Raw genomic sequence first — 15288 nt, 5'->3', positions numbered from 1 at the left:
TACTTTCATTATAGCAAAGTGTTCATTCTGTTTCCCATTATCAGGAGTTGTTTAGTTTTTCCTTTAGATTGCAAATTTCCTGAGAGCTGGATCCTGGATTTAGTCATCACCAAATCCATAGAGTGCCTACATGAAAGAGAAGTAAATTCATGTCTTGTTTAAGCCAATGTAATTTTGTACTTTTAATCACTCACAGCCAAGTATAGTCCTAACTAATGTAAGATCTTTCTCCTTTTCCTTTACAGAGTTGAACACCACTCTATTTCTGAACTGACGATTATACAGATACCACGTAAGAAGGGCTAACATATTAAAATAAGTTAATGAATGGAAGAAGATTGGGAAATAATCTTATATTAGTGCTGTGTTCTCAGTTTTCAGTGTTAGAGGGGTTCGTAGGGTGTGGAGGAAGGAAGAAGGCTTTGTAATCTGACATATCTGATTTAAAATCTTGATTGAGTGTCTTATAGATGTGTGACCTCAGGTAACGAAATTATTCTCCCTAAGCCAGAGTTTCCAGATCTGTAAAATGGAAATGAAAGTACTTACTTTGCAGGGTTGTTTTGAGAATTAGGTAAAATGTCTGCAATGAGCCTGATACTTAGGGGGTACTTGTTCCTGGGCATTATTATAATCATCATACTGCAGATTTGGAATGGTTAAGGGAAAAGCTCTATGTTGCCCTACCCCAGAGCCACAAAGCTGATTACACATGGGTCAGGGGTTCTTGGAAAGAGATTTGCTACAGAAGGCAAGGAATGTTATTACTGATAACAGAAATTGAGAGCATATCATTTATACCCCTGTAATTGAGAGGAAATTTGGCATATTGACATCAACAATATTCATCTAACATCCATTTTAAAAGTCTCCAGATGAAAAACTTAGACACAAAGTACAAGCATTCACTGATGCTCTTAACAGTTATAGCAACATGTAAGGTAATAGTAAAAATGATGAAAGTGGCAATTCCACTGAAATGTGGGCTGAAGCATACTGTTAAATTGAATCCATAGTTAAAATAGCCTGGGTTTTTCATAGCTCTCTAAGGAGGAGCAGTTAAACCCCAGATTTTGTCTTTATTGACAGCAATATAGAAGTTATGTCTATCACAGACCAACAGCAATCAGTGGCACAGCTGTCAGAACTTCAAGGTCAGAATAAAAGAGTAGATGCTGTAATTTTAAGGAAAATTGGAGAAGTTTATGTGAAGACTTAGTTTAAAAATGGCTTGTGGATTCCCCAAAGCATATGAGTAACTTTTTTGACTTTGTACCCTGTGAAGTCTCCATGAAGTTTTTAGTATACACTGAGGCTAATACCTAACATGTATTTAGCACTTTCCAGTTTATTATATGATTTGACATATCTTAACTAATTTAGTTGTTGCATTCATTTTCCATTACTGCATAACAAAATACTACAAACTTGAGTGTTTAAAACAGCACACGTTTATTCTCTCAGTCTCTATGGGTCAGAAGTCTGGGCACAACTTAGCTGAGTTCTCTGCTGAGGGCCTCACAAGAGTGTAATTAAGGTGTCAGCTAGGCTGCATTCCCATCTGGAGGATCAACTGGGAAAAAACCTGGTTTCAACTCATCCAGGTTATTGGCAGAATTAATTTCCTGTTGTTATAGGACTGAGAGCCCTGGTTTCTTGCTGAGCCCTGAGCTACCAGACACTCAGCTCCTGGAGGCACATGGGCTTTCTCAACTGGCCCATTGACTTCACCAAGCTGGCAAAGAGAGTTTCTAGAGTCTACTAGCAAGGTGGAGTCTTATATAACATAATATAATCACAGAGTGACCTGTAATTTTCATCATATTCAATTGGTTAGAGGTAAATCACATGTCCTGCTCACACTCAAGGGGAGAGGATTAAACAAAGGCATGGACACCAGGAAGAAGGGATCATTGTGGGCCACCTGGAGTGTGTCAGTCACAATTATCAAGACAGTCCTTTGAGAAGGCTGGGTAGATGTTCTTACTTTTGTTATACGGATGAAGACACTGATATTCAAATAGAGAGGATACTGCAGATTACACAGTTAATAGAAGGTAAGATTAAACCCAGGATCCCTAAGTTCTAGTTCTATGCCCTAACCATCAGTGTCTGTCTTATATATCTATGTATCTACCTATCCATCCAGTCATGTGTTCAATCATCCTAGCCCAATGTTCTTTTCACTACATCATGACACTTCTTGGATAAATGTGAGTAATATTCAGCAAACTCATATCTTTGAACCCAGCAGAATCTCTTTGTCATGATACTAGGCTAGGTTAGAGTCTCCTGTGGTAACAAATACCTTCAAAATCTCAATTACTTAACACAACAAAGTTTTATTTCTTGCTCATATTATACATCCATTGCAGGTCAGTTGGGTACTTCACTCCACGTTTTCTTACTTGAGGACCCAGGCTGATATAGTCACCATCGTGAATGTTGCCAATCCCCTCATTCCAGAGGAAAAAGAGAGCTCTGGTGAGTTTTGCAATGGCAATGAGATGCACTGACCTGGAAGGGAAACATATAGTATTTGCTTAAAACTCAGTTCAGAACTAGTCAAATGGCTCTACCCAATCATAACAGGGCCAGAAATTTCAATTCAATGCTGTCCGCAGGAGTGAGGAAACTCAGAAATAATTGGCAGATAACTGGTGAAATAATTATCCTCATAGCCGTGAAAGTAGCCCACCACAAAATGATGCCCTGTCATCTTTGCATTGTTCATGGCTTTAGTCCCAAGTCCCTCACCTGACCTACCACTCTGCTTCTAGACCTGTTCCTGATAGCCTCAGCTTTTAACTCTTGACTTACTTATATCTTCAGAGCTGTATCTCTTCTAAAACCTAAGGTTTGCAACTGCTTCTCTTTACTGAACAAACCTTGGGTCTGCTCACCTGGCTGCAGTGAAGCCAATCTACTGACACTAGGTTATGGTGAAGGAAAGTGCAGCGTTTATTGCAGAGCACTAAACAAGGAGTCCAGGCAGCTAATGCTCAAAAGACCTGAGCCCTCCTGCCCCATGGCTTTCAGGGAAAGCTTTTTAAAGACAGAGTGAGGGAGGCTGGTTGTGGGGTATGTGATCAGCTCGTGGACATTCTTCTGATTGGTTGGTGGTGAGGTAATCGGGAGTCAACATCATCAACCTCCTGGTTCCGGCCAGTCTGGGGTCTATGGGCTTGGGGACAGCATACAGTTAGCTTCTTCCACCTAGCAGGGGTTTCAGTGTCTGAAAAACAGCTCAAAGGACATGGCTCAGAATATTACCTATAGCCCTTGAGGAGGAACTTGATGGCCAAACAATTAGTATTTTGTTTTGCTTGACTGTTTCCCTTTGTTTCTGCATTTTCTCCCTTCCCTGATTAAATTAATTCTTTGGAACTAGGGGAAGGCATAAGAGGCTAAAGTATTTCTACAAACAAGAGGCAGGTGGAGGAGATGGTGGGGGGTGGTCTCTCCCAGGAACACCCCATAGGGTCCTGCTCAGTTACTCTTCTCCCTGTCTGGTTTCTACTTTTCTTCTTGATTACACTTTTTACTTTGTATTCTTAAGTGACATTGTTTTCAGCCATTCTAGGTAAACAATTCACCAAATCTTGCTGCACTCCTGGGACCCTAAACCTAGACCCAGACCTTACAAACTAATGCCTCTGTGAAGTTGAATGCCATGTGGGGAGAAAAATATGATTATATACTTAAGTATTCCCTTGAGTGTCTTTCTTCAGACATACTGTAGGCACTGATCTAAATTCAATTAGCAAGTGTCACAAAAAAAGGAAACATCAATGGAAAAAATGGATCAAAGTATTAGACATGACTAAACCCAGAAGAAAAGTAGAGCTGACCATTCTCAAGATGAATAATTATCTGAAGAAAGGTGAACAACAACAATACAACCTGTCAGTTGCATACCCATTTTGGCTCCATGTGATAGCTGCAAGAAGTGAGCTAAAATATGAATGCCACAGCAAACCATCTCAGAAGAATATTGTATTAGTACAACATTCTCAGTGGGGGCCTGCACTGCTGGAACAAGGTATTAAAGAATAAAGAAGCAGTTGGATGTTCACAGCAGAAGGAGTATTTTTCATCCCACAACTGTATTCTGTTTCATCATTTTAAGTATTTCTGTCAATTTATGGACTAAATTTTACTCAGCTTTGTTGTGTGTAAAATTTCATCGCCACCATAGCACAGTAAAGAAACTTGCTTGAAAACAAGGAAAGTGGTGGATTAGGAGAGGCAAATTCTGGGAAATATCTTCTTTATTAGTAAAACCCACAACCTCTCAGATTTAACCCCAAATAGAGTATTTGTTGGTCAGGAGGTGACTGGATCAAGTAAGCCTCCTTCTGTCTCTGGGAAGCTCCCATTTTGATTCTTGTGACCATAGTCAGGTCATGCGGCCCTTCAGCTTCTGCAGCTCTTGGTTCAGCTTTTAGGCTCTGATTCATACCTAAGCAAAAGCCCCTTCCCTTGGTTTCCTCCAGCATAGCCAAAGTAGTCTGGAGCTTATTAAAAGCTTTAAAAGAGCAAAGAGATACATAAACCTTTATAAGTTATCTCACATGCAGAGGTTTCTGATCTTTTCCACAGTTTGCTCATTGCTAGGGCTTGTCAGCCCTGTCACATTGCACTCTCTGTCTTGCTGTTTTCTTCTGAGTTTCCCCCAAAACAGACCCTGAAACATGGCTTGATTTGGGAGGTTATCCCAGGAAGCACAATGAGGGAGTGAAGAAGTGAGGCTGACAAGAGAGGGAAGCCAAGAGAGTTAATGAATGGGTTGCTGTACGGGGACCCTCTGAGACAGCATAGAGCACACCCCAGAAATGTCCTACTGAGGGGAGCAGAAGATGGGATATTGATCCACCAGCTCCCATCCCTCGCTGTTGAGAGTTGGTCCTGGGGGTGTTAACTCTCCAGCATTTCCAGCCTCCCCTGCGTGTGTGCTAGACACACTCCCAGAGAAAGCCTTCAGCAGACAGGTGGAGGTGTTTGATTGAAGAAAGCCATCAGGAGAGTGAACTCTCCACCGAAGCTGCAGGTGACCTCCAGCATGGGCCCAGGGAATATGGGCGGGGCATCAACAGCATCAGCTTCAAGGAGCCCTAATGGGTGTGAGCACAACTTCACAGGCTCCTCAAGGTTGCTCACTGCCCTGCTCCTGGTTTCTCTCTGAGCCGTCTTACTTCTCTATCTCAAAAGAACTATCCTCTTGCAATTGTAGTTCTCAATGAATGGTGTGTATACACACACACACACACACACACACACCTCACATTCTGTAGAAGTAGTTTATACGACACTCAAGGTTTTTTTTTAAATTTATTTAATTTATTTTTATTTTTGGCTGCTTTGGGTCTTCGTTCCTGTGTGCAGGCTTTCTCTAGTTGCGGTGAGTGGGGGCTACTCTTCGTTGTGGTGTGCAGGCTTCTCATTGCAGTGGCTTCCCTTGCTGTGGAGCATGGGCTCTAGGCGCATGGGCTTCAGTAGTTACGGCACACAGGCTCAGTAGTTGTGGCTCTCGGGCTCTAGAGCGCAGGCTCAGTAGTTTTGGCGCACAGGCTTAGTTGCTCCGCGGCATGTGGGATCTTCCCAGACCAGGGCTCGAAAACACGTCGCCTGCATTGGCAGGCGGATTCTTAACCACTGTGCCACCAGGGAAGCCCAACACTCAAGATTTTAGTTTCTCATAATTTCCCATTTCCCCTGCTGCTAGAAAGCGTCTTTGATATGCTATAGTGAGGAAATTTACTCCTGCAAATACTGCTACAGCTGGTTACATTCTCAAAAATTCACTATAAATGAAACTGTAATGATGAAGTGTCTATAACAGAGAAGCTTTTTCCTTGTAATGTGGTTGCCAATTTTCTCACACTATGGGCGTGTGTATAAAGTAAACATAAACTGATCTGATGGCTCTTGTCAGTCCTCTGCCCTATTGGGTAATGGGTGAGAACTTAATTTTAGGTCTGTATGATACACTCAGGCTGATCCTATAATTTAAACAGTCTCTTTAGATTAGCTCAGTCTCTATGGATGATTTAGGATTATGGATTTTTTTCATCAATCTGTTCCTCTCCAAGATGAGACCGCTAAGGTGACTTCATAGTGTTGGTGATTCAGGGCAGTCCTGGTGTGCTCTGGCTGGCAGCCGCTGAGAAGTGGTTGGTCTGATCCCATCTCTGTGCAGCCTGTTAGTTTCTACTTCTGATGTCATCCATTTTTTTTATTAGCTTTGTTGGGTCCTTCCAGCTGTGAGTCCTAGCCAGTACCTGGCCCAGACCATTTGCCCTGTAGCCTTCAGACCAGGATCACTGTTTCTTTGTCATAGTGATCTCCTTGGAAGGCTGGCCAGTGGAAACCACCAGTACTACCCTCCATGGAGCATATGGGAACTTCTGGGCACCTTCCATGCCACCTGGAAGCTGGAAGAGAGCTGCAGGAGACAGGCCCTCCCTTTGTATATCACACCTTCCTGCCTGTTTTATACTCTTCAATACTCACCTGAGATGTCTCTATGGAGGATAATAGACAAGCAAAAATAGAATCTCCAAGAAGATAAAACCAGGGGCATGGAGGACAGTAGGCAAGAAAATTCTTTTCAGAGAGTAGAACAAGGAGGCTGCTAGACTAGCTAAATGTCAAGAGTCAAGGTTCTCCTGAGAAACAGAATCAATAGAATATATATTGATATATAGAAAGAGACTTATTATGAAGGATTGGCCCACGTGATTATGGAGACTGAGAAGACCCACAGTATGCCATCTGCAAGCTGGGGTGTAGTTCCTTTCCAAAACCAAAAGCCTGAGAACTAGGGGAGCCAATAGTGTTAAGTCCCAGTCTGAGTCCAAAAGCCCAAGAACCAGGGAGGCTGATGTTTAAAGAATTCATCCAAGTCCGAAGTTCTGAGAACTATAGGAGAACCAATGTCCGAGGACAGGAGAAGATGGATGTCCAAGCCCAAGCAGGGAGCAAAGTCACCCTTCCTCCACCTTTTTCTTCTGTTCAGGCCCCCAACAGATTGGGTGATGCCCACTTGCTTTGGTGAGGGTGACCTTCTTTGCTTTGTCTACTGATTCAAATGCTAATCTCTTCCAGAAGCATCCTCACAGACTCATCCAAAAATTATATTTTCCTAGCTATCTGGGACTCTCTTAGTCCAGTCAAGTTGACATAAAATTAACCATCACACTAACCAAAAAATTACTCCACTGCCAGGGCAGGGCTTACAGTTGCTATCTTACTCTCTGACACTGTGCACTGGGTATGTTGGGGGCAGCTAACTTGATTCTTAGTTTGGAGGCTGCCAGCCTATGAGAGGCTGCATTTAGACCTGATTGAGAAGACTGCATGGCACTCAGAGATCCTGGAGTCTGAGCTGGATGCTAACTTGATCAGATTTTGTGGTTACTGTATCTCCCTTGGGTACTCAGGTACTCAAGGATCTTTGGATAGTCAAGGGCAGTCTGACAGATATTGCTAATTTCCTCCCATTGTTACTGTGCCTATATAATTTATGGTCTAAAATGGGACCCTTCTGAGGATGAAAGGGGGCTCTCAAAACAATTAACATTATGCAATTCTAATTAATTGAAATTATTACCAATCAAATCAACAGTTGTAGATTTATCCCAAACATTAAATGCCTGTAGCAAGAGAATTCAGACCACTCCCTGCACACGCCACGTCAAGACTAAGTCTCCATTTCTGCACATTTATTTCATGTGCATCCACCCGATCATTTCCCACTGGCTCCATTAACCGATGACCTAGAGGCTTTGTATACCTCATGGCCTGTGGCGCAGGTCGCAGCACAACTGGCTGATCCATCAAGTGGCTGGCGGGGACAGTAGCACCGACTACTTTGCCCACTGTTACTGGAGCTCAGGAGGAGTTGGCTGTTGAACCTTCTTTTGTCTGAACACACTGTTTTATCAATGGGTTCCCTGCATCTGGGCTCTTGCAGGGAGGTGTTAGCTCTGTTGCACCTGCAAAGGATGAAGAAGAGGGAAATGGGTTATTGCTAGCTGTTTTCTGGATCTCACCATGTGTTTATGTGAGACTTCACATGCATCTCACATACTACTGGACAGGTCCCTGGTACAGAAATGAAAAATGGAACTCTTCCAAACCCTTCCTGGCTTATTTTAATACAATGTTTGATAATAATTAAATTTCATAAAAAAAGGAAAATTCCAGGACAAATAGTAAGCTGTTAGGGACATAGGGATAGTGGGCAATGGACGACATCTGGAACACTCCCAGGCCAACCAGGATATATGGTCAGACTACCTGAAAGCCATTCTCTCCTCATTCTTTAGCAATAGGTTCCTCGCTTTTTAGCTGAATACATGGCCACCCAGGAAGAATTCTTTCTAGTGGGGCAGCAACTGAGCCATCTGCTTTCCAGGTGTAGAGTGGCAGTGGCAACAGTGGTGTCATCTGGGGTCCAATGCACAGGTACCAGCTGCGGCATCCAGTATTCGACAATGGATTTCCAGCATGATTTTAGCTGTGGTGTTGGTGTCCCTCCTGTTTTCTGAGCCTTATTCTCTAGTTTTCCTGGTAATTCTGTTAGCTTTCTAATATTATTTCAATAAATGTCTTTCTCCTCAAATCAATTTCTGTTCTGTTCAAATAAGAGCATTGACTAATTTAGGAAGCAGATCCATCCTAAACAACATTTTTTTTTTTTGGTGGATTAAAAATTTCCCCTAACCTTCTTTAAGTCCAGTATATGAACATTTGCTGTTTTGGTCCCTTTAGCATCCACGCCCCTTTGGCATGTAACCCAGTCTTGGCCAGTCACGCATAGCACTCCATTCTCTGGCCAAGGAGGTTTGCGGACGTCAGACACCTGTCCAGCCACCTGTCAGGCCAACTAAAGCCTTTCCCAAGAATTAAGAATTTCACCCATGAAACTGGGAGTGATGAACTCATGCTCTCTCTCTCGCTTCATGGATCATGAGCTGTATGGAGTCTAGAGTGTTGGCCGCAATGTCTCCGCCGGACTGATAAAGCCTGTCTATAGAGTAAGGCTCTTTTAGTTTTTTTTTTTTAACATCTTTATTGGAGTATAATTGTTTTACAATGGTGTGTTAGTTTCTGCTGTATAACAAAGTGAATCAGCTATATGTATACATATATCCCCTTATCTCCTTCCTCTTGTGTCTCCCCCACACCCTCCCTATCCTACCCCTCTAGGTGGTCACAAGGCACCCAGCTGATCTCCCTGTGCTATGCGGCTGCTTCCCACTATCTATTTTACATTTGGTAGTGTATATATGTCAGTGCTACTCTCATTTCGTCCCAGCTTACACTTCCCTCTCCCCTTGTCTTCAAGCCCATTCTCTTCATCTGCGTCTTTATTGCTGTCCTGCCCCTAGGTTCTTCAGAACCACTATTTTTTTTTTTTTTTTAGATTCCATATATATGTGTTAGCATACGGTATTTGTTTTTCTCTTTCTGACTTACTTCACTCTGTATGGCAGTTTCTAGACCCATCCACGTCTCTACAAATGACCTAATTTCGTTTCTTTTTATGGCTGAGTAATATTCCATTGTATATATGTGTCACATCTTCTTTATCCATTCATCCGTTGATGGACACTTAGGTTGATTCCATGTCCTGGCTATTGTAAATAGAGCTGCAGTGAACATTGTGGTACATGACTCTTTTTGAATTATGGTTTTCTCAGGGTATATGCCCAGGAGTGGGATTGCTGGGTCATATGGTAGTTCTATTTTTAGTTTTTTAAGGAACCTCCATACTGTTCTCCATAGTGGCTGTATCAATTTACATTCCCACCAGCAGTGCAAGAGGGTTCCCTTTTCTCCGCACCCTCTCCAGCATTTATTGTTTGTAGATTTTTTGATGATGACCATTCTGACTGGTGTGAGCTGATACCTCATTGTAGTTTTGATTTGCATTTCTCTAATGATTAGTGATGTTGAGCAGCCTTTCATATGTTTGTTGGCAATCTGTGTATCTTCTTTGGAGAAATGTCTATTTAGGTCTTCTGCCCATTTTTGGATTGGGTTGTTTGTGTTTTTGATATTGAGCTACATGAGCTGCTTGTATATTTTGGAGATTAATCCTTTGTCACTTGCTTCATTTTCAAATATTTTCTCCCATTCTGAGGGTTGTCTTTTCGTCTTGCTTATGGTTTCCTTTGCTGTGCAAAAGCTTTTAAGTTTCATGAGGTCCCATTTGTTTATTTTTGTGTTTATTTCCATTTCTCTAAGAAGGGGGTCAAAACAGATCTTGCTGTGACTTATGTCATAGAATGTTCTGTCTATGTTTTCCTCTAAGAGTTTGATGGTGTCTGGCCTTACATTTAGGTCTTTAATCCATTTTGAGTTTATTTCTATGTATGGTGTTAGGGAGTGTTCTAATTTCATTCTTTTACATGTAGCTGTCCAGTTTTCCCAGCACCACTTATTGAAGAGGCTGTCTTTTCTCCATTGTATATTGTTGCCTCCTTTATCAAAGATAAGGTGACCATATGTGCTTGGGTTTATCTCTGGGTTTTCTATCCTGTTCCACTGACCTATATTTCTGTTTTTGTGCCAGTACCATACTGTCTTGATTATTGTAGCTTTGTAGGGTAGTCTGAAGTCAGGGAGCCTGATTCCTCCAGCTCCGTTTTTCTTTCTCAAGATTGCTTTGGCTATTTGGGGGTCTTTTGTGTTTCCATAGAAACTGTGAAATTTTTGGTTCTAGTTCTGTGAAAAATGCCATTGGTAGTTTCACAGGGATTGCATTGAATCTGTAGATGGCTTTGGGTAGTATAGTCCTTTTCACAGTGTTGATTCTTCCAGTCCAAGAACATGGTATATCTCTCCATCTGTTTGTATCATCTTTAATTTCTTTCATCAGTGTCTTATAGTTTTCTGCCTACAGGTCTTTTGCCTCCTTAGTCAGGTTTATTCCTAGGTATTTTATTCTTTTTGTTTTGATGGTAAATGGGAGCATTTCCTTAATTTCTCTTTCAGATTTTTCATTATTAGTGTATAGGAATGCAAGAGATTTCTGTGCATTAATTTTGTGTCCTGCAACTTTACCAAATTCATTGATTAGCTCTAGTGGTTTTCTGGTAACATCTGTAGGATTCTCTGTGTATAGTATCATGTCATCTGCAAACATGGAGTAAGGCTCTTGATGGAGAGAGAGAGATAGAGAGATAGAAGGAGGAGGGGGAAGAAAGTAAAGAGGGGAGAAAAGAAAGGAAGCATTTTGATGATCTTATTTGAATCCCTAGGCCTAGTTGAGCCTGAAGCCCAGATCCAATCCTGTATTTCCTGGTTATGTGAACCACTATTTCCCCTTTTGTATTAAGTCGTTTGAGTTGTGTCTATAATTCACAATGGAAAGAATTCTGATCATTGTAGCTGGGTTTGTCTGAGTTCCTGACTACACAAGATCCTCTCAGGCTGTGAAGCAGCAGGTGGGGCTGTTAGTAATGAACTAATTTTTTCTTTCTACCTAATTAATGCATCTGTTTAACAATCCTTATTTATTAAGGATTATGTTTTTTTGTTTTCCAGTTCTATTAATGTTATTAAGAAGAGGAGGTCTCCCTCCCTTTTAAACCAGCTTTATTGAGATATAATTCACATACCATATGATTCACCCATGTAAAATGTAAATGGTTTTTAGTATATTCACAGATATGTGCAACCATCTCCATAATCAATTTTAGAACATATTAATCATCTCAAAAAAACCCAGAAAACAAACCAGAACCCTGTACCCTTTAAATGTCATCCCTTATCCCTAATCCTCCTTGCCAGCTCTAAGCAACCACTAATCTACTTTCTGTCTATAGATTTCCCTATTCTGGACTTTCATATAAATGGAATCATATAGTATGTGGTCTTTTGTGACTCCCTCCTCTCAGCATAATCTTTTCAAAGTTCATCCATGTTGCAGCATGTATCAGTATCATGTATTCCTCTATAAGGCTGAATAATATTCCACGGTATGGAAAGACCACATTTGGTTTATCCATTCTAGTGTAGATGGACATTTGGGTTGTTCTCACCTTTTGGCTACTATGAATACTGCTGCTATAAATATTCATGCACAAGCTTTTGTGTGGACATATATTTCCATTTCTCATGGGTATACAACCAGGAGTGGAATTGCTGGCTCACATGGTAACTCTATGTTGAATCATTTGAGGAACAGCCAGCCAGTATTTTTTCCCAATGGCTGCATCATATTTACTTTCCCACCTGCAGTGCATGGGGGTCCCAGTTTCTCCATATCGTCACCAATACTGCATCATATTTACTTTCCCACCTGCAGTGCATGGGGGTCCCAGTTTCTCCATATCGTCACCAATACTCATTATTACCTGCCATTTTTGATTCCAGCCATGCTAGTGGGTCTGAAGTTGTATCTCCTTGTGGTTTTGACTTGTATTTTCCTAATGACTAGTGGTGTTGAGCATTTTTTTTTGTGCTTACTGGCTATTTGTATAACTTTGTTAGAGAAACATCTATTGAGATCCTTTGTCCATTTTAAAACTGGGATATGTATTTTTTATTATTATTGAGTTGTAAGAGTGCTTTATATATTCTATTACAAGTCACTTATCAGATATATGATTTACAAATATTTTCTCCCATTCTGTGGGTTGACCTTTTGCTTTTGGTGCTTTTTTGCTGCTTTTTGTTTTCCAGTTCTGATTAGCATAATTAAGCAGAAGAGGTCCTAATATCTTTTGTTTCATCTCTTTTTATGTATTTCTCTACCTTTGGAGTTTAGAGTCAAGCAGAGGCCTTTTGATCAAAAAGTGCTTAATCATTTTTCTAATCCAAGAAAAATGTGAAACCTATAGAGCAAATTTTGGAATAAAAAGAACCTCATTCTAGCCTGGTGCTTTGCATAGGCCTTCTAGGCTAGGAAGGGACACAATAGGGGGGAAAAAGCCATTTCTCAGTATCCTTCACATTTTATCTTCACAACATGAATACAGATTTGTTTGGAAATTCCCAGGATATTCAAACCACTTGTATATTAAGTGATAGTTGTGAAACATCTGGATTGTTACTGGATTAGATTGGACAATCACTACTTGATAGCATGAGGGACAAGGAAGAGGAAATTAACAGACTTCTGGATAAAACCCCAGGATAAAGGAGTATCTCCAACAGCTTTGTCAAGTATATCTACCTAATTCAACAACTTATAATGCAATTCAATAAACAGATTTTGAGCACTGGGAAGTGAGAGGCTCTGGTGTCTGATTTTGAGGTAGTGGTGGGTGTGGAACTGGGGCTGAGCATGCAGGAAAGTCTGCTTTGGAGTCCACAGTTTATGACAAAGGAAGTGAGAAGAGAATGTAGGCAGCTACAGAGGAGGGGAGAATGTGATGAGGGCAATTAAAGAGACACAAGACACAGAGTCATATCAATCGGAGAAATCCTACCCAGGTAGGGAATCCAGAGAAAGCTCAGGAAGTTCTGAAACGCTTCAGCATTCTGGCTGAGTCTTGAGGTGGTGTTGGGGTTTCTAGAGATGGAGATGGAGAGGGAGAGCACTGCCAGCGTTTGTAGAGTCTGAAGGAGAGGATTGGGGGTTGGTTTGGCTAGAGTCCTGGGTGCCTACACAGGAGAGGCTGGAGGTGAGGTTGGGAAGCTGCCTGTCCCAGAACAAAGAAGGCTGTAAATATTAAACGAGAACCCTTGCCCATAATTATTGAGACAACGAGGAACCACTGAGTGGTTAGCAAGATGCATTTGGCAACAGGCTGCAGGGTGAGTGGAGAAAGCTTGGATATAGGGTGGCAGGGAAGACTTCATCAGGGACAGTATGAGAGACCAGTGTGAAATCAGACTTTGGTTTAAAGGACAGCCCTTGTGGAATGACAGGCTGCCAAAACCCAGCACCAATGACTAGGATGTACACCCTGGCTGAAGTTGCCACCCCTGTTATCAGCGAGGTGGCAGGTACAGAAGAAAAGATGACAGCAGATGGAAGATAGGCAGCATCCATTGTCCCTGAGCTCAAAACCAATCAAACGTATTAAGTCACACGGGAGCTTTACAATCAGGGACGGGGCTTTGAAAGTGCTAGTTGGCAGACACAACAGGTGATAGAATAAAAGACTGCCTGCAGCTAACTGTGCTGAAACAGTCACCTCCTGGGAGGACCTATCCAGGGCAACGGGTTCGGGGTTTGTGGTGGGGAAAAGCAGGAGTGCCAGCTGAGCTGCCTACACATTACATCAGAACTGCCGGAGTGAAACCCGGCAGCTCCAGCAAATGGGATCTCTGTGAGAGGGCCGCAGGGCCAAGCCTTAACTTCTTCACCTGTAAAATGGCAGGCATTTTGAGGATTAAATTAAATAATTCACGTGCAGACTTGACAGAGGGCCTTGGAACGTAGCAAGCTGTTGCTGTTCCCTAGGGCTGCTCCCGGGACGGTGTGTCTGTGGAGCTTGGGAGGACCCTTCATTTCAGAGCCCTGGGCTTCTGTCCCTGGAAGGTGTTGGGACACCTGGTTGTTTTGCGTTTGAGGTTGGAGTGCAGAGGCAGCCATGTGAATTGACTCGATGCCTCTACTTCCTGGTTCTGGCACTACAATTTCATGCAAGTCGCTTTATCTATTGTGTGACTTCCCCCTCCCTTCCTCAGTCTGGCCTGACTCTTGTGTCTGCCCTATTTCCTGGCTTCCCTCTCTCTGCCATCAAGAAACTGATGGCCCCTTGCTGAAGGCTCAGGGATCTGGCAACCTAATCTGGGACCCTGTCTGCTTTTGGTTGCTAATTAGGGGGGAAGGAGAAAGTAGAAAACATAACTGCATCACATTTTGGAAAGGCATGGAAAGTCTAGGGAGGCAGGAAAACAGGAACTAAGTTTGTCAGGGGACTACTCAGGGTATTTGGGCTGCTTAGGTGCCAGGGTACTAGCTAGAGTCCTCCTTTCTTTCTCTTGCTCCCCTCCCTTCTACCTGCCATGGCATAAAGAATAAGACAGACCCTTGTCTTGCAGCAACCTCTAAGAGGGAGAAAGGCATGCACACATGACCCCAATGGGGAAGGATGAGTATCCTAGAAGAGACTCGGAGGATGTGAGTTCAGAGTGGGAGCAATGCTGATTGGAAGGGTTTCCAAAGGCTTCAAGGAGCAAGTGACAATGAACTGGGTTCTGAAGGATTTGTAAGATTTAGACATTTCAAATAAAGGAGGAAGGCAACGGCTCAAAAAAGGTACAGAAAGGAAAAAATGATAGTTGTATAAAGGAATGTTCAGATTTCCAAGAGTGTGAATA

The 15288-nt window shown here is 42.2% G+C and overlaps 1 long non-coding RNA gene across 1 annotated transcript in view; it reads left to right on the top strand.

Moving 5' to 3' along the window:
- The first annotated feature begins 244 nt into the window (after positions 1–244).
- LOC308621276 overlaps positions 245–15288 on the top strand; it is a 53512-nt gene continuing 38468 nt past the window's right edge. Inside the window, exons 1-2 of the long non-coding RNA XR_014016437.1 lie at positions 245–292; positions 1638–2484. This is a non-coding gene — a long non-coding RNA (uncharacterized lncRNA). The remainder of the gene's footprint in view (positions 293–1637; positions 2485–15288) is intronic.

This window comes from Mesoplodon bidens (assembly GCF_964165515.1).
Source record: "Mesoplodon bidens genome assembly, chromosome: 1".
Classification (NCBI taxonomy): Eukaryota; Metazoa; Chordata; class Mammalia; order Artiodactyla; family Ziphiidae; genus Mesoplodon; species Mesoplodon bidens.
The sequence above is the reverse complement of the archived record's forward strand: the minus strand, read 5'-3'. Positions and strand labels throughout refer to the sequence as shown.